At 35.7% G+C, this 24,963-nt stretch overlaps 1 pseudogene; it reads left to right on the forward strand.

The window, feature by feature from the left end:
- LOC138705731 (DNA-directed RNA polymerase I subunit RPA1-like) overlaps positions 1-17,227 on the forward strand; it is a 105,788-nt pseudogene extending 88,561 nt beyond the window's left edge.
- The last annotated feature ends 7,736 nt before the right edge of the window (positions 17,228-24,963 follow it).

Consider the following 24,963-nt stretch of genomic DNA (forward strand, 5'->3'; position numbering starts at 1 on the left):
ACAGCCCAACAGAGAAGAATTGAGCCTCTTAAGGCCACTAGCAGGATTTAGACTGCAGGACCATAAGAGAAACGAAGATATACGTCGAGAACTGAATATCGAGAGTGTAATAACTATAATTGAAAAATATAGAAATAATTGTACGACCATATAACAAGAATGCCCAACGACAGGATACCTTTCAGAACATGGTGTTATAGACCTACACGAAGAAGACGAGTGGGAAGACCAAAGAGACGTTGGAGAGACCAGTTTGATGGATAAAATTCTGGAGGCGGAACAGGCTATCGGCCTAAACCTTGAAGTTATTGATGATGATGATTATATTCCTAACAACAAAATATTGAAAAACTTTCATATAAACATAGTCCTGAAAATGCTTAATTTCAGACTTAATGCTAACAAACTCACAGTAAAAGTGATACTATTAAGCAACTTGTTTAAAAAATACTTATTACGAAAATTGCTCAAAGTGGCCTCATCCTGCATTCCATGCTTTGAAAACATCTGGAGTGTTTCTTATTTGTTCAAATGTATTTAGCATTAGGTACAGGAGTTGCACAGACTATGGATTTCAAATGTCCCTAGAGATAGAAAAGCATTGGATTTGAATCTGGTGACATCCCAACAATTCACCAATGTGGACCCACCACTCTGGATAGTCTCTGATGAGCTAAGTGGTCTATGCTTTTCGGCACTAGCGACATCTATGAGCACACTTGTAAAGTCAGGACAAATAACGACATGTTAACCCATTTATGCCCATAATTTTTTCTTGTTGAATATTTTCATAATTTTCGCACCGCCACATGAAACTGAAATGGAAGTTAATTATTGTGCTGCAGGCTCCTTTGATTCTTCTAGTATACACAGCAATGAAATAAAAGTTAATTTTGTAATTCATTCCTTTGCATTTTTGCAGAACAATAATTAATGCAGATATGGCCCTGCCATTGGACAAAAAAGAAATTCTTTGTGTTTTTATATTAAAAATTTAAATGTTGTTGTTGTTTTCTAATGCCAGACGTTTGACAATAAAGTCATTTGACCTCTTGCACTCCAATATTTTTCAAAGATATTATCATGGTCAGCCACTGAAGCACAGATTTTGAGGTGTTCCGAATCCATTTCTTGGTTTGAGTTGCACAATGGGCAATTAGGGGACTGATATATTCCTAATTCTATGCAGGTGTTTGGCCAAACAATCATGGCCTGTTGCCAATCTAAATGCAGCTACAGACGATTTTCGTGGTAAATCGGGAATTAACTGTGGATTATGATGCAGAGAGTTCCATTTTTTCCCTTGGGATTGTGTTATCAAATTTTGTTTGTTGAAGTCTAAGTATGTAGATTTAATAAATCTTTTCACAGAGTAATACGTAGATTTAGTAACAGGTCTGTAAGTAGCAGTGCTGCCCTTCTTTGCTAAAGCATCCACATTCTCGTTTCCCAGGATTCCACAATGGGATGGTATCCATTGGAATACAATTCTTTTATTGAGTGATATTAATTGAGAGAGCATTTTAGTTATTTAAATGTAAAATACCATCAGAGCAAGACATTCATTAATGTTAATATATATTACATTACATTACATTATAACTTGGTTTTGATGCATGTATTTTTTCGTATGTTTATTGTTTTCTTAGAAATTAGTGTTTTATATTTGCATGTGACACTTTCATTCTTTAAACATAAACAATAGATTATATAAGAAAGACTATTAAAAAACAAATTACAATATATCTTTACAAGCAATATGAAAATAGCATTTCATGTCTCTTTGCTCAAGTTTAGAGAGAGAGAGGCCAAAGCATCAGCTGAATATGAGGCCAGACGAAAGGCAGTAGTCTGCTCAATAGCTACTATGACTGACTATGATTATGACTCTGAAGAGGAACTCTGGTGTAAAGTGAAGTTTGCTGTAAGTATTACATTTGTTTTATTCAATTAATATTGCTATTGTCATTATTCTGACACCTCTGAATAATATCTGTTTTTGAAAAGGGACTTTAAAATAAAGAATTATCTATCATATAAAAAAATGTAACAGAAAAATTGTTTGAAAATTTTCTATATGAATACCGGAATGGAAAAACATTGCGACTTTTTTTCCTAATACAATATTTAATAGAAACAAGTTTCACGTACTCTGTTTTATACTGTAGTGAACTCTGTTGCTTGAAAATGGAAGTACAACCTGCAGTATAGGCAGTAGAATCTAGGAGGTTGTTGAAAAAACGCATGAAGTGTTTTTTATGTTCCTGTAAAACTTCAAATTTGGTGCTTGCAAGTTTTTTCCACTCAGCTGTTCATATGTAATTCTTAGATAATAATGTAAATTTTATTTCAGCCAATTGTAATGAATTTATTCTTTGCAGTTACCAGTGAAATACAAAAGAATTGATTTAACAAACCTGTTGACTGAAGTTTCTGAGAAGTCCGTCATATGGGAAGTGCCCCTAATTAAGCGTGCAATCACATATGTGACTCAAGAAACTCAACGGCTTACTTTGAAGACTGAGGGAATAAATTTTCAGGTACTGTAAAAATTGTAGTGATGTTTATGAGATATGCTTAAATTAGGAAATTTGTGTGTTTTTCAAATGACATATTGAGTTAAAGATAGAATTGACGTATTTTCCTTTAATAATCGTGCTTCTCCTGGTTGAGTGTTAGAGGAGGCCGTCTGGCCTTAACTCTACCAGGTTAAATAAATTATTATTATTATTATTATTATTATTATTATTATTATTATTATTATTATTATTACTGTTATGTGTCCGACTTCTCCCCTTTCCAGCTATGCAGTAAAGTGCATTCAAATGCTTCCAAGAGGCCTTATCGTTGTTTAGATGTCTTATTGTTAACATCACGAGACTGGAGATCAATCCATTCTTCTCGAAATGTAACATCAAAGGTTCATACGTTTTATAACAGGCACTAATTTCTTCGAATTGGTCATTATTTTTACTCATATACGATTTATTTTAGACATCTTGATACTAGTTTTATTTACCTATTTAATTTTTTTATAGTGTAAATTCTTCGTTAACTTTCTTCTATTATTTCTTTAATTGCCTTCACATCCTGGCATTGTTTTAAAGACCACTTGATGTCTGTCCTGCTTTAAGGTTTATGTGATAGTGCTTTTTCATTGTTCTTCTTAATTGTAATTTTTTTTTCACATGAGACAACCGCTAGTCTTGTATTGGATTCTCTTTTCATTCAAGGGTTCTCTTTCAGGAAAGGAATACAAGTAAAAATAAATAATATATCTTACTTAAATAATATATTAGATGCTGCAATGAAATAATACTGACAACATCAGACAACACATTTTACACATACTTGATAAAATACGAGGCGCGTCCATAAAGTAACTTTCCCACTCGTACCACAGCTGACAAACCATATGTTGCACGAAGTGCTCTCAGTAGCTTCGTTGCATTGCTTGAAGATGGACGTTCCTATTCCAACCCCTCCGCGTGAAGTGCGGTCAGTGGTAAAGTTTTTGAATGCACAGGGCATAGCGCCGATTGAAATTGATCGTCAGCTGTGCCAGGTCTATGGGCAAGCAGATGGTGCGTTGCTGCTGTAGACAATTTTCAGCAGGGCGCCAAAATGTGCATGACGAGGAGCGCAGCGGGAGGCCAACCATCATCACAGACGACCTTGTGGAGCAACGCACCATCTGCTTGCTCATGACGTTAGGCCCATAGACCTGGCACAGCTGACAATCAATTTCAATCGGCGCTATGCCCTGTGCATTCAAAACTTTATCACTGACCGCACTTAACATGCGGTGGGAGCTGGAATAGGAATGTCCATCTTCAACCAATGCAACGAAGCTGCTAAGAGCACTCGGGAAGTTCCGCTAGCGCATACGCCATGCCAGGACATTACTCTATCACGTACACGCAGTCGCTTCGCGCAACATATGGTTTGCTAGCTGTGGGCCGAGTGGGAAAGTTACTTTATGGACGCGCCTCGTAGTACTGAAATACAAATTTAAAATCTCAACTGAAAAACAAATGTAATAGTTTTCAGTGGCAATTATCTAGTTAGTAGTAATAAATTATGACATAGTGAAACAAGTAGCAAATTTAAATTCCTTGGAAAAAAAGAAATCCTTTAATTATTATAAACATAATTTTTTTTTAAATTTTGGCCCTCCAGGTTGGGGGTTGAGGCGATAGGCCAGCTTGCTATTCATTGTAAAATAATATTCTGCTAAGAAGCCCAAAGTGAGTATAATTACTTGCGGAGCAGAAGTTTAGCCACTAACGGAAAGAACAAAATTAAAATTACTTGCTACAGAGCATTAGAGCAGTTCATTTAGCAAGAAGAGATAAAATTAGAAGTACAATCATCAAACAAAAAATGAATATTTATTTGTCTAATGGCTAGTACATTATATTTACTATCATTGACAGCGAAAAACAAAGTGGTGAACAAAACTACGGATTAAGTAATTAAAAACATTCGGGCTCTGGCTTCCCAGTAGCGGTCGACTTCCTTGGAGGATTTCAGAGCAGGGCATTGTGCAAGATGATGTCTGTCCATGTCTTCCTGTTGATGGCACAAAATGCACCCTGGACAACGCTTTGCGGCAAAATGGTCTATAATAAGGCAAAGAAAAATGAGAAAGCCAACCAATTGTCCTTTTAAGGATTACTCTGAGCAAAAAATGAATATAGATGATACAATTTTGGACTACATTAAAATGAAACAATTACAATGTCCACCTAAAAGGGATGAAAGAGCAACAACTACAGAGAAGCATACTGGAATGGATAACTCAAGGAAAGCACAAGAGAGAAAGACCAAAAACAACTTGGAGGGATGGTATAAGGCAACATTTCCCAACGACCCCCTGTAGGGTCGTGTAAAGAGTTGAGGGGGTCGCGAGATGTTTTAGAAAATAAAGCAGAAATGCCTTATTAACACATTTATGTTGTATTCAGAAACAAAATTATCATAAAAATAAAGTTAAAAAATCCATGTTGAATCTTTCGTACACTACTTTTAACACTTGAATATAAATAATTGATTAAATGGCGATCTTACTCGTGTTAATTGTGTAAGCATGTGCGGCTTACAGCTGTTTCGGTGTTTCTTCACACCATCCTCAGAGCCTAAAAGTTAAAAAAGTTTCAGTAGTTAAGTATAGCTAAAGTAAAAAATAATTAATGCTGTAAGTGTGTCTGTTTTTGAGAAAGTAGCTTCTCAAATCTTTGCTCTGTATTCAATATTCACCCAATTGTATCATTTCCAATTTCAAGGAGATTTCTCACTTTTGTTTTGATGGAAATCATAGACTGGAAACTTATTGTGCATAAATACGAGTTTGCAAATTTATAAAAAAAAAAATTGTACTTTTAACCTTCCATCAGTAAGCACATATTTTAATAAGTTTTTTCTTCCCCCCCCCCCCAATTGAATGCAACTGTTAGAAACGGATTCAGTATCTATCTGTCACTGTCATGATTGTTTTGAGTTTCTTCCGGAAGATATTAAAAGAACTGTTGTTTAAAATTGTGCAAAGTCAGTTATATATCCACAAAAACTAACTAAGAATTTGTCGTGTCATACGATATATAGCTAAATTTTTCTCTAGTTCTTTTCTTTAATGCACTGGAATGAATAAATGTTCTTTTTGTCCAATAATGTCTACCAGGAAACAAGTTTCCTTATAAATCCGTCGATTTTATCTCTGGCTGTTAATGCTAACATCTTGGCTTTGCAAACTACTATTTCAAGTGTTCTGAGTGTATCAGTGTATCAGCCAAAAGAACTGAAATAGTACATTATGATACAGGTTTGGGAAGTGCTTTTTACAAAATCGAGGCAAAGTCTGAAAAACGAGCAGAGCGAGTTTGCGAGTTTTTCAGTTTCCGAGATTTTGTAATGCACTTCACAGACGTGTGTTGTTCAACATTTTTTGCACGTTCAGATTTTTAAAATTGCAAATACAATATATTTATATTTTGCATTGAAAATTTAGAGCATTATTATTCCAAAGTCTTCACAAAACTGCACTGTAATTGCAACTAAGTAACGAAAAGTGCACTGTAATGGGTCTATTTCAGTATAGTTTTGTTATGAAGAATGGTTTCCCTAGCAACAAGTTTTTGTGTGAGAATTCTAACTTTCAAGGCCTGACAACAATAGCTGTAAATACAGCAAAAAACACGATCATGCAAAAAATAGGTTTGCATATTGCAATTTCTCGTCTTGCAGGTATTGACACATTAAAAGTTGGGTGTATTTCTGGTTTTGAGTCATTATCGTTGTTCGTGATCTTACTGGCATTTGTATTTTTCAAATGGGTTAATTACTGGTATGATAAAGGTGGGATGGGGGTCGCAAAAGAATGTCTCACCCAAAAGTAGGTCGCACCTTTAAAAGGTTTGGGAACCACTGGTATAAGGTGTGCTATGCTAGAACTATATCTGGAGGAGGATCAGTGGAACAGCAGATGTGATTAACATTGTAACAACCAGTATATGTGAGTATATATAATTTTGAAAATAAACTCTCAGAATTCCAGTTCATCTGTGGAACAATAAAAGCATTATCTAAGAAAATACAAAAACAGACTATTAAAATGTTATAAAATCACAGCTATACTAGTTCTACATTGCATCTGTGATAGCTGGGTGTTGAGAATTAAAGGTTGAAAACAACTACAATCAGCAGAAAAGAAGTTGAAAGATGTATGTGCATTGCTGGACCGAATATTAAAAAAATAAATAAATGGGGACTTTCAATAACTGTCCTTCAGAATCAAGTACAGAGCTGCACGAAAGAATGGAATGGTCATATCTTAAAGATGAACAAGACAAGAATCCCAAGAGCAGTCTTGGACTACATCCCCAGAGAAGAGATCAGGGCGCAGAAAAAAAAAAAGAGAGAGAGAGGACTGTCATCCCGACTGTTCTAAATCTGGACAGACATATTGTCTGTTCTGTGTAGATGATGATGGTTATAAATAGAGTTGGGATTTTTATGTAGTATCACTTAGCAAAATATGTACGTAAATATGTAGTGAAAAACAGTGAAATGTGTTGTAAAATATGAAAATGAGAAAAATATGTAATATCACATATTTAATACAAACTTATTATTTTGTTAGTTACAACACTCAAAACACGTTTATACATTAAATGTTGTAGCACAGTGAACAATAATGTATTCTTCTATGTTCTCTGGGGTCATTGAAAGACATTAGTCACTCAGAATGTTCTTATATGCAGAGAAAGATCTTTCTACGTCACATGATGTAGCTGGGGCAAATTTTAGGAGAGGAATTTTACCTGGAGAAATGTCCTTGGGTGGATCAACATCATCTCCATTTGGAATTTGACACACACTGTAAAATGTTAAATACGCGGGGTTTCTTTTCAAAACTTTGCAATTTACTCAATACACTTGCAACAGTTTCTTCATGCACAGCACTTAGCATCCTCTATGACACCAATAGAATCTTGCAGAGTAAGTCCTGATGTTTCTAGACATTTGATTCTTTCTGGAAGCCAGCTGAAGTTGCCCCTGATGTAGGCAATTGAGGAGACCACTTTGGAGTCACTGAAGGCAGTCTGGGATTCACAAATAGATGCGGCACTTTCAGGATCAAAAGAATCTACATCAGTCTTAACACTGGTTCCAGGGGCTGTAGTATCTGTGGCAATTGCTGTTTGTAAGGTAGCACTTGTTGTGGGGCTTTTAGAAAAACTTTTTTTGTCACTGAAATTAATCTGTGTAAATTTAGCTCTAATATCTTCAGCAACACGTTGCAGTCTATGGGCCAAGCACATTGGGGTAAACACTTTAAGAGCAGTTGCAGCTTTAAGCATATCAGAATACATCTTATTTCCGGCAGCCAATCACGTTGCAGGTCGGCTACATTTAAATGTGTGCGTCTTATTATTCGCTGATGATGACGTTATGCATTTCCTAAGGCTCGATAAATACTTAATATAATCGCCCCCCATTTCGGCTCTTTTGTTGGCGTTTGCAGAGAGCACATGAGGACATTATTTGCCACTCAATTATTTGCTGAATTACATTGTGTTTGATTTATTATCATAGGAGCTACAACATGATAATGTTTAACTGTGTGGCAAATAGATTCCTCGTCTGGTAGTTCGGTAGGACGTGGAAAGAACAAAAGTGGCAAATGATGCTACCTGCCTAGCCTTCACTTCCAAAGACGTAAGGAAAGAGGAGGAGTCATGCTGGGAATAACAGCGTCGCGACTATAGTACCTTCTCCTCTTGCATTCCAGTCGGCCACAGAACTTTTAATCCATTATTCGCAAATCTCGCAATAGTTGAATGATTTGTATAGTCCAGCTCTCTACACTAGATCTAACAGCTTTGAGGCACTGTCAGGTTCTAGCTTCCCCACCACAAGATTCACAATAAATCGACCCTTAGAATTTATTGTTTCATCAACAGCAACCAGTCGGCGCCAGTAGCATAGTCGGTATAGCACTAGCCTTCTCTGCTCGAGGTTGCGGGTTCGATTCCAGCCCAGGTCGATGGCACTTAAAGAGTGTTTAACCCAGATATGCCTACTGTCCTATTAAAAGGACAGTTGTCAATGTTTCAAATTACCCTCTCTACAGTTAACGCATTTGATTTTCCACAGGTGTCACTATTACTGGTCTTAATTAAAGGCTTGCTAGGTGTGGTAAGACTGGTAATGAGAGTTCTGGTCATCGTTGAGTTTGAGATGTGGACGTGAGAATTGTTTGTTTATTTCAGCTATGGCATCCAAGACGCAAATCAGATAAGAATGTTAAATATTTTTACAGTTCGGAATTATTTTACAAATTGTTGTAGATGAAATGACTCCTAATAAACATAAATATAAAGTGAAACCACAATGCGTTCGAAATATCTATTCATTGCGACATGACAATGACGAAAACTTATGTGTCCTTTTAAAAGGACAGTAGGCATAATCCTCATATATTTTTAAATTGTTTCGCTTTTTCAATTTTAGTGGATTTTCCCTGCATAAAATGCTATCTACGTTTGACAACTATGCTATGGACGAAATTTCATCTCAAATACAGACATATCACTATAATGCAGCCTACAAATGCCACACAGAGTTCGTGTGCACTCAAAATTGGGTTTCTGGCGTCTTGTCAGCCCACTGAGGTGTGTGGATATGAAGGGAAAAGTTGAGACAGTGTCGGGTGTAGTTGCTGTGTAGCTAGTCAGCAGAGCGTTGGTGCGCTAAGCCAAAGATCCTGGGATTGATACCCGGCTCCGGAACAGAAAGCAAAATTCAGGGACTGTCTCTGGGAAACGGGGACGTCTGGCAACCTTACTTTAAATCTAAGGGCCCTTGTTACGTGATCCCATGACCGGGATAACAAGGGCGAAGCCCTCAATGGCTCTATGATTAAACTGAGGTGAAAGAGGCAATCCTCTGATTAGGGTTAATAATTCGGCAGCTGGCTGCAAGCAGAGAGGAGGCAGTCCTTCCTGCGGACTATCCCTGCAACAGGTTGATAACCTAGCTAGTGGACGATATATGCAATGGAGGGTGAAAGGAACGGCTATCCTACCCCATTATCTTCTGGCCTAGTTGCCTCATAAGTGGTGCTTTCTTGGTATCATTTGTGAGGTTCAGACAGTTGACCAAACAACATCAATACTCCAAAAAGGTAATGGATGAACCACATATCTGTATAAAAGATGACAGACTACAAGACAAACCAAGAGGACATAGACATGTGGGCTGTGGAGATGCAACGGACTGAGGCTCATCAAAGATTTATGATGTGGGGCCCACAGCTTTACTTTCCTTCTGAAGGAAGCCATAGTAGAGATTTTTACCATCCTTAAATATCCATTATTCTCAGCTGGATTTGAACCTACAAACCTCGGTTCCAGTGGCAAGCATGTTACTCACTTGACCACTGAGGACGACTATTGGAGGGTAATACTCGTATAATGATAGATTTTAATTTTACATCTTGAATCTTCTATGCAAACTTTAATCATACATAATTGTTAGGGATCCTCAGATTTCTTGAATAAAATCACCTAAATTTCTTGGGTGGAAAGGAAAATTCTTGGGTTCTGTGATCATCTATACCTGAATTAAAAGAGCTCAGTATGGCAGCAGGTATTGTTTACTGTTCTAATAGTATGCAAGGGGAAAAAGAAATAGTAGCTTTCCATGCACTCGCTTATTGCACAGCATTATAATATTATTTCCAGACCTCTTCATTCCATCTTGGGAGAATTGTTTGATCCGTTCATCTAAACTGAGTTTCGGTGGCATAATGAATGTACTACATCAATCTTCTCCTTATACTGTTGGAATGGAACTGGAGTGTGTGGAGATAGGGAGATAATGGGCGTGCGAGCCGAGATGTAGTTTTATACATTCGGGTATTTTCGTATATTTTCGTTATACCATCATGAAAATAGCGCTCACGTTCAGGTATTCACAGATATCGTCGTTACATCACCAACGGAACGGTCAGCGCTAATTTGCTTGGGTCATTGTGGCATTTTATCTATATTGGCGTGATACTTTGTTAATAGCGGCAACATATTTGTTTTGGTACTTCCAGATTCCAGAACATAGCATACAAATTCCAGGAAATCATTCCAAAAATGATCCTCCATACATTCTTAAGTTAGATTCCATCAAACTACTCTGCAGCACATAAATAAGTATCACCTTCAAATTTATACAGATGGATCTCTAAATCCTAATAATGGGACATCAGGAGCAGGGTATTATATTCCAAAATATCAAGAAAGTTATTTCATACCATGTTCATCCTCCTCCAGTCTTGACACTGAATTGCTAGCTATTGATGCTGCTCTTCAGTGTGTTACTCAAATTTCTGAAATATCTATTTGCATACTTACCGACTCCAAGGGGGCTATATTTAATATAATTAAATATGTACCAAACCTATACGCACATAGAATTATTCCAATTCAGAAACAACTAAGTAAACTAAAAGAACTCCAAAAGGAAATAACACTTCAATGGATACCTAGTAATTGTGGTATACCTGGAAACGAGAAAGTCGATAATATTGCAAAACAGGCAACATATTTGCAACCAAGACCTCTTCAAGTGATATCTCTATCCAGTGCTTTTGCTTCAGTAAAGTATCATTTTACAAACCTATGGATCAACAATTGGCTCTCTTCTGATAAAGGAAAAATTTTACATTCTGTACAAAAGAAACCAAATGACCTGGAAATGTACAAAAACTTGCCCAGACATGTTCAAACATTTTTAACGAGAGCCAGAACAGGTCACATTGTCACTCAATTGTACCTACACCGATTTCACATTTCTGATAATCCTACTTGTCTGTGATGTAATAATAAAAATGAAGATCTGGAACACATTCTTCTATACTTCCATTCATAAACCCCTGCAGTATATATTGACAGTATATATTGACTACACTCCAACTCTGGCTACTAGCAACAGGCATCTATAATGAACACCAATCAAAATACCCCTCATTTCTCGTGAAAACAACAACTGAATAGACTACAGTGAACTATATTGGACTTTATGTTGTCAGCAAACAGCTGGATACATTAAGAAGATTGATTGATTGATTGATTTGTTAATAAATTGCTGAATGTGGGGGGGAGGAAGAAAAAATGCAGGGGAATAACGACTTTAATTTACGATTTTTTGCTAGTGCTATTCAATTTCTTGAGTAAAAGTAGAAATTTGCTGATAGAGACAAATTTAAAAAAAATCGCGGATGTGTCGAAATACATGTAAATATATTACAAATTACTTAAAAATACGTTTCCCATCATTTTGAAATGTTTTTAAATTTTCGAGAGTCGCGAAATTTGAGTGTCTCTAATAACAATTATTGTGAGAGGCACCATATTCGTACAGGCTATCCAAATAAAATTTATTTAATGCTGCTGTAAGCTCTACCAAAGTCAGTAAATACACTACTAGAAAATTTTATTGTAAAATATTTTGAATCATGTTTCAAAGTGCATGTAAGAAAGACAATATGTCCACCACTGTGGAGTAATGGATGGGCAGATATTAAAAAATTCTATGGCTTTCTTCATATTATCTTTTTTATGATACTTCATCACCTGCTATGGTTATCTAGCATCTGGGTGAAGTGAAGATGATAATGCCAGCGAAATGAATCCAAGGTTACCCAACATTTGCTCTTAATGGGTTGAGGGAAAACCCTGGAAAAAACGAGTGGGCCCTGGTTCAAATCCCAGTTGGAACAAGTTACCTAACTGAGGTTTTTTCCAGAGTTTTCCCTCAACCCATTAAGAGCAAATGCTGGGTAACCTTGGATTCATTTCTCTGGCATTATCATCTTCACCTCACTCAGATGCTAGATAACCATAGAAGATGATGAAGCATGGTAAAAAATGATAATATGAAGAAAGCCATCGAATTTTTTAATATTTGCCCATCTATTTCAACATGTATTCCTGCAAGAGGAAGGCTGGTCATATAGGTAAATATTTAACAAAAAAATGACATGTGAGATTACAGTTCACTACAGCAAACCTGAATGACACAAATTAGCAACTCTGTGAATTTGTATGGAACATTTAGATTTACTATAGGATTGATGTTTCGTGAAAGTAATATAGTATACTAATTTCATTTTATTTTTCACACTGATATTAATGATAATTTTATCGAGAGATTATGAAATGATGGCAGGGAGATGAGAAATATTTCGAGAAAACCTGCCCCAACACTGCTTTTATCTACCGTAAGTTCTGCTGGGATTTGTGCTCAGGTTTCCAGTACAAAAATCTGACGGTCTTAACCATCTGTTAACGTTTTATCAGATATTTCAGATTGGTACCGTAATACGAGTATTGTAATGTACTGAGGTTATATTTATTACAAGCAAAAAAGTCTTATTTTTTCTAACTGATTACTGATTTTGTATGATAATGTTTTTAATTTTCAGGAAATGTATAAATTTCATAAACTTCTTGATCTCAACCGACTCTATACAAATGATGTCCACAAAATGGCAGAGACTTTCGGAATAGAAGCAGCTAGAAGAGTAATAGTGAAGGTACGCAAATTGAAATAGCTTAGTTTATTTTTCTGTATTTTTTTTTTCCAAAAAATAACTAATGTTGTTATACTCAATTGTTAAATTGTATATTTATTTTAAGGAAATCCAAGATGTGTTCCAAGTGTATGGCATCACTGTTGATCCACGACACTTACTTCTGGTGGCAGACTACATGACTGTCAGTGGGAAATATGATCCATTCAGCAGAAAAGAAATGGAACATAATGTGTCTCCTCTGCAGCAAATGTCTTTTGAGGCGTCGGTGAACTTTCTGAGAAGGGCTGTGACACGAGGCAAGCCAGTATTTTAATACCCATTACAGTTCACACATTGAATTCATCTATACATTCCTACACTTTTGGATTGAAATAATGTAACGTCTGAGTTATTTCTGTGGGTCATTATTTCATTGTTCTTACGCTTTCCTGCAATATTTGCTGCTTTAAATCGTATTCTATGGTGAATAGACTGTAAAACTTCACTTTAATATTTCCCCTTTTAGCTTTCCTTCCCTTAAACCTTTCCCTGACACCCCTCACCCCTCCTGATTCCCTGAAAAGTGTTAAAGGGATTTGGGTATATGTATATTATTATTATTATTTTTTTTTACAAAGTCATAGTTTTCTTATTCATAAAATTTACTTCGGACCTAATCAAGAGCAAGAAATAAATTTTCAAGAACCACATGAAAAAGAAGCGTGTTACAATGCTCAGAAGTACAGTAATTAGCTCATGTTTACAGTATAACCTCGATTATTCGTCACCCTATTAACTGATCAGCGGATTATCCAACACACACTCTCTCTCCCTCGCACCCTATCCCCTCCCCCTATAGCTTCCCCTCTCCCCTCTTCCCATCTCCCCCTATATCTTCCCCTCCCCACCCTCCCTGTTCCCCTCCCCACCCTCCCTGTTCCCCTCCCCACCCTCCCTGTTCCCCTCTCCCACGCTCTCCCTTCCCTCCCCTTACCTCTCCCCATTCCCTCCCTCTCCCCTCCCCCTCCATCCCCCTCTCTCTTTCCCCCTACTACCAAAAAAAAAAGAATGGGTTAGTATGACATATTTCGGTAAAGTTTCTAACCAACTCAGTAATTTAAAAAAAAAAACACGGCATTGGCATAGCTTTCTGCTCAAACAACAAATGAAATAACATCATTCCAAATAAGCTCAACACCAGTGATAGACGTCAAAGTGGAGGCATATACATGTTGCAATGCAAGAACTGCCCACTTAAATATATTGGCCAGACTCGTAGAAACTTTAGAACAAAGTGCAGTGAACATGTTGCCGACTTTAAGCATAACAGGAGAAAGTCTAAGTTCGCCAACCATCTGATCGAGCAAGGCCATGAATTAACCAATATAAATGAGCCTTTGCACATTATTCTCCCTAGCACATACATCAACGCAGCCGAACACATTCATATAGCCTGGGCAAATATCGCTTTTGAATTAACAACTTCCCAATCTGCGCAACCCACTTTTCACTCTGAATACACAACCCACGTGCCTGCTTGTCAGCCTATAACCAACCTCCCCCCTCCCTTCCACCGTCAGCTGCTACCTAAGCTTAGTAATACCTGTAAACGAAGCGCGCCCAACAGTTGGCTCTCTACCATCATAGACTTCGGAAGCACCGTTACTACACACACGATTGTAAGTTTGTTCATTCATTATACCCCAAGATAACGCTGTTTAGACATATTAATAATTATTTTATAACTTATTAAACCCCACTTAAACCATTTCATAACATTACTCAGATTAATAGCAACTGTTCCATCCATAATTCGGTACGCGAAGCTTGTAACCAGATATTATATTAAGCTGGTATACGATTCAACATTGTTAAGCTTTACATAAGTACATTTCATTGTTATTAGTTTGTAATTTCCTATTATGCATATATTATTTTGGTCCACATTTTATTCCATATTACAGTTGAATTGTCTCCATTCAAGACAACATACTGGAGCCTTTGTCTGAGATGGTTCAGCAAATTATAATCAGAACAACATTTTCTATTTTAATATTTTATTGATCATAGCTTATATAAGCTTTTATCCTATTTTAACTACTTTTTAATCACTTTGGAGTTCATAATTGTTTATAGCAGAGGCTCATAACTTGCTTATTGCTCACATTGTATCACATAACACGTATGTACCAACCCTTATTTATATATATTATTTTAATGTATCGAAGTACATATGATATTTCCATGCAGATATTCTGCGTCATCATACGATGAAAGAGTAATGGAACGGAGAAAAATTTTCTCTGGCGCCGGGATTTGAACCCGGGTTTTCAGCTCTACGTGCTGATGCTTTATCCACTAAGCCACACTGGATACAACCCCGACGCCGGTTAGAATCGTCTCAGATTAAGCTCCATCTCTTGGGTTCCCTCTAGTGGCCGCCCTCTGCACTACGTCATAGATGTCTATGAACGCAGGACCGAAGTCCACACATGTGCTGAGGTGCACTCGATATGAGTGACTAGTTGGCCGGGATCCGACAGAATAAGCGCCGTCCTAAATCACAAAGTGATTTACGCATATCATATATATTATTTTAATGTACCGAAGTACATATGATATTTCCATGCAGATATTCTGCGTCATCATACGATGAAAGAGTAATGGAACGGAGAAAAATTTTCTCTGGCGCCGGGATTTGAACCCAGGTTTTCAGCTCTACGTGCTGATGCTTTATCCACTAAGCCACACTGGATACAACCCCGACGCCGGTTAGAATCGTCTCAGATTAAGCTCCATCTCTTGGGTTCCCTCTAGTGGCCGCCCTCTGCACTACGTCATAGATGTCTATGAACGCAGGACCGAAGTCCACACATGTGCTGAGGTGCACTCGATATGAGTGACTAGTTGGCCGGGATCCGACAGAATAAGCGCCGTCCTAAATCACAAAGTGATTTACGCATATCATATATATTATTTTAATGTACCGAAGTACATATGATATTTCCATGCAGATATTCTGCGTCATCATACGATGAAAGAGTAATGGAACGGAGAAAAATTCTCTCCGGCGCCGGGATTTGAACCTGGGTTTTCAGCTCTACGTGCTGATGCTTTATCCACTAAGCCACACCGGACGGCGCTTATTCGTCGGATCCCGGCCAACTAGTCACTCATATCGAGTGCACCTCAGCACATGTGTGCACTTCGGTCCTGCGTTCATAGACATCTATGACGTAGTGCAGAGGGTGGCCACTAGAGGGAACCCAAGAGTTGGAGCTTAATCTGAGATGATTCTAACCGACGTCGGAGTTGTATCCAGTGTGGCTTAGTGGATAAAGCATCAGCACGTAGAGCTGAAAACCCGGGTTCAAATCCCGGCGCCGGAGAGAATTTTTCTCCGTTCCATTACTCTTTCATCGTCCTTATTTATATGTTTTCTCAGGCATAATTTTCTGAAGATGGCTCCTTGGAGCCAAACGTTCAAGCTAATAAAATGTGACAAATAACTTTATTATTTGGTGTGTGGATAAACTTCGGGGCTTCCACCGCGTTGTTTTGGTGTTGGTGGCAGTAGAAGCCCCGAAGCTTATCCACACACCATGTACACCAGCCGCAGAAGCCTGCGCGAAGACTTTATTATTTGTTATGTAGATAAGCATAGACGGATCCAATTCAATGTATTAGCTTATTGGTTCTCATCATGGTATGGATTAACCATTGAGTCACTCCCTTCATTAGCACGGATAATAGAGGTTCTGCTGTATCTCTGTCTGAAGTACAAAGTGGGCCTACCAATTAATAACCATCATAATCTGTTAATAGTTACTACAATTAATTATTTCCTTGATTATCATCAGTACTAGAAGTTACTGTATTGTACTGCTGTTTTTACCACATACAGTATATTAATGTTAGTTGTATAATTATGAATACTTTCATTTTTGCAGGGAAACGAGATGACTTGCAGTCGCCTACAAGCCGTCTAATGGTTGGACAGCCAGTGATGGGGGGAACAGGGATGTTCAATCTGTTTCTGAAGTATTCCTTTTCACAGTTTTGAAGAGGATTGAAATGTGTAATTAAAGTAAAAGAATGGAACTTTGTATTCAACAGAATACTGTAATTGTAATAAATAAAAACAAAGTACAGCTGCAATTTTATAATGTCTTACTTCCGATTATCCAAGACGATAAATGAGCTGCATAATTATTGACAAATCGTGAGGAATTCATTAAGACACGTGGAAAGTTATAAGAATGATTACACCACTCTGCATTTCAGAACTTATTTTCTGTTGTTTTCAATCTGATAGGCGATTCTAAACGGATTTTTTGTGCTGAATTCGAAAATAATCTCCATTTTTCCCCATCACGTCAGGTTTTCAGACAATTCATGAATAACTAGAAATGAAATTATAGCTTTGTGAAACGTCATAAAAATTATTTTCAACAAGACTTTTGTGAGAAAAACTAGGCCACAATTTGCTATTTGTCACTAATTTATCATTAATTAATATTAATTATTAATTATAAGCACTTTCATAACCTTACCTCAATATTGCACTTCAAATTTTCTCCTCCTTGACCTCCTTGCATGTTGTTCAGAGCAGTCCCTTTTTAACACCCAGCAATAGTCCGCAATGTTTCCATTATGAAGCAAAACACGTTTAAGACTTTTCTGAGAAGAATCTATGAAGAACCTCCACTCTTTGGAATTATAGTTTATGTTATAAAATTTTAAGATGGCAAGGGTGTCTTGTAAATACACTAAATTTTCTTCTTCAGCAAAAAAAAAAGGGACAAGTTCCTTCTGACGATGCCAGTACCATGAAAAATATGTACCTTCAGCCAATACTTTCTTTTCTTTTAACTCAGAACCTAATAGTTCTGCTGATTCTTTAGGCAAATTTAAATCCCTCACTAAATCATTAAGCTCACTTTGATTAAAACATCTATCATCACCAGTATTGCCTGGTTCATAAGTATGATCCACTGGAGATTCAGTTTCAGTGCTTCTGGAACCAGATGGCAATGTATCTGATTCAGGGGGTAGCGGAACGGGAATATCAGGACCATGAGGTACAGGCCGAATGGCAGAGGGAATGTTAGGATATAGAATATCTTTCTTGTTTTTAGCAGTATATCCAGCTACCTTAACTGTACAAAAATAACAGTCATCTCCATGATTTGTAGGTTCCCTCCAAATCATAGGGCAATGACTTCCTTTTTCCATTTTTCCAACTTCTCAACTCTTCAACACAACTACGACATACTTTATGGGGGCACCAGGATTTGTCCTGGTCTCCTAACTTAATGCCAAAATATTGAAAGTAAGTATTCTTTACAAAAGCTGTTATATTCTGTCTCTGTTTTACTAACGTATATGACCCACATATATAGCAAAACAAATTTGGATCATTTACACAACCACATTTCGACATTTCTATGAAACAACACTATTATGTCGTACTCTCGCAGAAAAATGAGAACTCACACACTATACTTTTACACGACAACCAACAACACAAAATTGAACTTCTAATTTTGAAACTTTTAAAACGGGATAGGTTTATTATCTCAGTAAGGAAATCTGTAGCCTCATAAGCTGGATTGCACTTCCATAAATAAATATATATACAGGGACCCTATGTCATTTCTCTAATTCATTGTTAGTTTCAATAGCAATCTCTAAGAGTAAATATTTCCTTCATAATTTTTTATGACCTGAGACACTTAAACATTTCAACATCCTGTCTATAGGTAACGTTGGGTGCAGACAGATAAAAATCTCCAAGAATAAACAACGGATGTCTTAACTTCGGTTCATTTTAAGGGAAAAGGGTACAATTTTGTACATCCCCTAAGGGCAGGTACAGTCGGTAGATTTTAATAAATATCAAATACAAACATAATAAAATATATTATGTCACATTTTAAGTAATAAAGTTTAAATTATAAGCTGTCGTGCCTTTTTAACAAACGACAAGCACACTGTAATATTACTATATTACGAAAAATATTGAAAACATAAAATTTTGAATTGTAAAATATTCTGACGTGGTACACGAAAATGGATTTCATTTTTGCAATCAGTGTGAAATTGTGAATCAGAAACGTTCATTTATTTCAAAACAACAAAATCCATGCAGAACGGTGTTATGAATAAAACTAAATATTGCAACATAATGTATCTTTTAGATATTAACTAAACTTAGTATAGAACTCTTCACTGACTTTCTCCTCCCTCTTGCTGTATCACTTCCCCTCTCTCTTGTTATCTGCCTGCCCGTCCGCCTATATCTGTATCTATATCTGCTTGTCTGTCTGATATATCCAATCCATCCCATCTATCCTAATGTAATCTAAGCTTGTATCTATATACAGTAAAATCCCTCATATCCAGCACCCAAATAACCGGCACTACCAAAACAACGGCACTTTTGGCTAGGGGTGAAGCCAGTCAGAAGAGACCAGACATAAAGTGAGTGAAAGACAATTGTGCAATACATCATTTTGAAGCTTGAAATCTCTTTCACTTAGATCCGTGGATAATTTTGCAAAACTGTACAGAATTTTGAAAGGGAGCTTGAAAAATGTTTCCAATGGTGTAATTTTGTGTTACCACAAACTCATAATGGGTTAAAATAAAATCTGTGAAGGACAAAGACAGTGTTGGAAAAGTTGGTCCTACGGTTCTCAATAAAATTGTCCATCATCATTTTGTGAAAAAAGTGTTTGTTCTTGTCAGCCAAATTGTAACATATCCCCTAGCACAAAGAATAACTTTCACATCTGAACAGCCGAAAAGAGATTCAGAGGGTAAAGTTTATTTTGAAATAAGGTTCCTCAAATTCATTCATACATACACTTCTGTATAAGACTGATAACATTAGGGGCTACTCCCATTCATAAATTTTGACATTTTTTTCCTGAAGCAATTTCCTCATTAAAGCTTCATATTCATTATGTTTAACGTATTTCTGGAACATTTCACATTCATATGGAATCTCTTGTCATTATCGTATATCATAATATATAGCATCTTATGGAATTTTAGAAATTGATAGTACCTGTAATGGGTTTCTTAAATTGTGTTTATTGCTATGATAAATTCTTTGTCAGTGGCATCTTGTGGTCAGAAATTCGGTAGTGCATCAATAATAATTTTATTTATTTATTTATTTATTTTATTTATTTAATGTGCTGTACAACAGCCAGTGGCCAATTACAGTTCAGCACAAATATAACAAAAACATAAAACAAAAATAATTATTACACATAAATATAATTACAATTAATTACAATAATGACGATGAATGGATAACTAAGAATACTATGAGACAATGTTAATTGAGTATAATGCCTAAAATAATACATAAATGATAAATCGTTGCCAAGAGCAAACAAAGTCTATACATTGAAGGGATCGAATTCGCAGCCATGCATGTTGGCATTTTTAATGCATCTGGAGACTGGTGAAAGAAATTTCGAATTTCTAATATAGAAAAGTTTGTGGGCTCTCATATCTTTTGTTGGAATACGTAAGGTAATATTGTTTAAGAAAGAGTTACAGGATATATCACCTTTGAGGACTTTACAAAAGAACAGATAATCTAGCTCATGGCGTCTAGCATATAGATTTTGACAATTAAAATATTCACATTTTCTCTCATAACTATACCCGGAATTAATGGGCAAAAATCTGAATGAACATAAGGATATAAATTTTCTTTGTATATTTTCTAATTTAGCCGAGTCCGTAGTTGTAATCGAGTTCCAAACTACAGATGCATATTCTAGTTTCGATCGCACCAATGTATAGTATAGCATTAAGAGAGAATCGGGCGTGGAAAAAGAATAAGTTATTGACCGTATTATTCCTAGCATTCTGATTGCGTGATTGTAAATGTAATCAACGTGACTATGAAAATACAATTTACTGTCAAAGAATATTCCCAAATCTTTTACGCAATCCGTTCTGTTAATTAGTACATTATTTAGATAATAATTAAATTTCAGTGAAGAAGTTTTTCTAGAAAAGGTTATTACATTAGTTTTGGATACGTTAATTTTCATACCATTGTCTTCCGACCATTTAGCGACTGAATTAATGTCACATTGAAGTGATTGACAGTCAGTACTACTTTTGATTGTACGAAAAATTTTTAAATCGTCTGCAAATAATAAACAGTCAGAACTTATTCTTTTACATATATCATCTATGAATATAATAAATAGGAGAGGTCCTAAAGTAGATCCCTGCGGGACTCCGCAATTTATATTATAAGAATAAGAGTGTATATTAAACAGTCTTACACATGAAACTCTATTACTTAAATAATTTTCGAACCACTTTACGTAGCTTACAGAAAGGCCAATATTTCCTAACTTATGAAGAAGGATATAGTGCGGAACTACATCAAAAGCTTTGCTGAAATCAAAATATATTGAATCAGTTTGTCCCTGCGTTTCAATTATTGGTACAATTTTATTTAGATATGTGACCAGGTTAGTGACGGTGGATTTAGTTTTAGTAAATCCATGTTGTGAAGAATTGAGCTTGAATAATAATAATAATAATAATAATAATAATAATAATAATAATAATAATAATCTATTACTAATAATAAATCTGTAGCCGAAATTTTTCTGGTAATTTTCGATTTTCCAAAAATAATTGGTTCTAACATATATAATTAACCACCCTGAAACCGAAAATCGCTTTTTTGACATTTTTGTTTGTATGTGTCTGTATGTTTGTTACCTTTTCACGCGATAATGGCTGAACGGATTTCGATGAAAATTGGAATATAAATTAAGTTCGTTGTAACTTAGATTTTAGACTATATGGCATTCAAAATACATTATTTAAAAGGGGGGTTATAAGGGGGCCTGAATTAAATCTAAATATCTCGCTTATTATTGATTTTTGTGAAAAATGTTACATAACAAAAGTTTCTTTAAAAATAATTTGCGATAAGTTTTATTCCTTGAAAAAATTTGATAGGACTGATATTTAATGAGATAAATGAGTTTTAAAATTAAAATAACTGCCATCTAAGGCCGTGTAATGAATTAAAAAACAAATGGTTTCGTCTATAAGGGGCCTTGGACAGCAACAATCGAAAGGTATGAAAGATAGCCTACAGAGAATGTTTCTGTGTTTGTATGAAGTAATATCGGAAGCTAAATTAACCGATTTGTATAATTAATTATTATTTCACCACTGGAAAGTGTAGTTTCTCTAGATGGACATAATGCTATAATGTTATTACAGTAACTTCTGATATAATATAATATGTAATATTATATAATATAATTTAAGTTATTTGAAGGGTTCAGTACCATTGTGGGCCAAGCGCCATTTACTGAATACGTAGAAAACAAGGGTTAAAATTAAGTTATTACCATAATTCAATGGAAACCTATAACAAGTAAAATAAAATATACACATTAAATCTAAATGATGTCAATCTTCATTAAACTATGGTTGCATGTAATAAAAATTAAGAAACATGTTAAAGGAATTGTCATTGCACCAAATGAGTGTCTCTGGACCAAAATGATCGCATTTTAATTATTTGGATGCAATTTAAATTAAGTAACATATTAAACGATTTATCCTTCTATCAAACACGAATGTTCCCTGGATCAAATGTCCTGTTTTAATTGTGTAATTACTTTATATTTATTTCTAACGGGTGCAGCGGAGCGCATGGGTACGGCTAGTAATAATAATAATAATAATAATAATAATAGAAAAACGACAATTTGTATATATCCAATTCATAATTTCAATAGTTTGGATTGTTTTGCGAACTCTTGTTGAACAATTAGAAATTTTAAAACTCAAACAGCTGCAATCCTTATTCAGGAACCTGTTGTACTCAATGCCTGTGTACCATATCAGCGACAAAAATAAATTCATATTATTATTATCATTATTATTGTGTTTGTTTTTTTCGCTGTATCTGGGGAATATCACTATGGATATCAACTCTGAACTAGTTGCACAATAACCTGGAATGTATTCTTTATCTTATGTTGGTCTGGTGCCATCCTAACATGACCAAGGAATTAAATGTCTGGTGTTGAATCATCATCCGCTTAATGTCAGTAGGTAACATTCATTCTGTTCTGCTTAGGGACTGGAATAGAAGAATATGGCACATTTGAACTGAGCCTCTGAGAGAACTACACAATTGCACTTGCTCTTCTAGTGTCTTTCAAAGACTTACGTAATGTGTAGCATAAATTGGTGTGTATTCTATTAACATTAGTAAGATTGATTCGATTTAAGGAGATGATGCTCTGCTATATGTTCAATAAAGCAAGTCGCCACTGACTATACATTATTAATTTCATTCACATCAGTTCTCATTATAACTGTTACCATAATATTTTTAGATTTCATATCATTTGATCATTCCGTCTGTATGTCGTGACCAGACAGCGGATTTTCGGTCCCTACACAGTGACAAGACGTCATGTTCCTCGGCATGCAGAGGGAGAGACCCCCTGCAACTGACATATGCTTAACGTTCAGTAAAATGCTCTGCGCTGTCTGATTAATACATTATCTCAGTAATATAGTGATTCATAGTTTTCTTCACACACATTCCTCTTTTTGAAAATATTATATTTTTGGAAAAGATGCACTAAATTTCATACCAGTAAGAGAAACGTTGAATTCGCTTAGATAAAGACTGGAAAAGGTATTGCTAATGTACATCATATTGTAATTCACACATGTAGTGAAATATTGTCGTGTGTCGAAAATCACATATTAGTTTTGTAAATTATTTCCAACGCTGTTTTACTAGTTGGAAGTATGAAATTCTAATAACGAAATAGTACATTATCAAAGGTTTTGGCGCCTGTTTGTTCAAGTATTTTACAGCAGTATTTTACTAGGAAATACACAAATCACAATTTTCGAGGTACTGGAAGTGCGAACTGAAATGTCTGCATCACAATACCAGTAAGTATTGAAGCATGCAGTGATTTAGTTGAAAGGAATATTTGCAGGAACTATGCTGATCAATTTTGCAATCGCCAAATGAACTTGTACTGGGTGTCAAGTTTGGCATCCTCACGTTCCGATATGCATACACTTTTATTTTTCGGAATGGCATTGTGATGCGTTCACGTGCAACTAAACCAGTGGATGTATGATGTATGATCTTGATTATATAACAATGCAGACTGCTTTATTAAGAATAATGTACATATGGACTGTAACAGTAATATGCGTTACAAGAGCGGTATGTTGAAGTTTTCATGTTCGAGGAAAAGTTTCCGAGAATTTCCGAGAATTGAAAGAAAACATACCGCTCGTGTATCGTACATTATTTTGTGCGAAGATCGTTTATTACATACCTGAAAGAGGAATTTCTAATTAGTTGCAATGAAATCTCCATCTTGGTTTCTGTTCAATGACGGCAAATTTACAAAACAAAAATATCTATCGTCAACATTGTTGCTTTAAAATGTTTTCTGTGTTTACTATACTCCAGCAGGCCGTGATATACATCTGTCTTTTTTTTTTCCCCAGTCTATGATGAGTCTGGAATCTTGTTGATTTTTTCACTGCTTCCTTAATGCATCACGAATGCAGTAACTTTAGTGGAGTTGTAGAGTTTACTTAATTTTTGTAAATATTTAAAAAAATAATTAACAGTGCAATTTAGGTGAAATTGCAGTGGTAAGTTTCCAATTTATAATTATGACTATATTGAACGTCTCTAAAAATAATATGTTAAAAGCCTAAGCAGTAAAATCAATATGTCACTTAAGCGGTAAGAAGAGGGAAATTGTTATGTGTGTTAGGTTGGGAATACTGAATGTGGAATTTTAGACTTTCCGTGGATTGGTTTTGTGCGGAAACCAAGC

The sequence above is a fragment of the Periplaneta americana genome, chromosome 9 (assembly GCF_040183065.1).
Source record: "Periplaneta americana isolate PAMFEO1 chromosome 9, P.americana_PAMFEO1_priV1, whole genome shotgun sequence".
NCBI lineage: Eukaryota > Metazoa > Arthropoda > Insecta > Blattodea > Blattidae > Periplaneta > Periplaneta americana.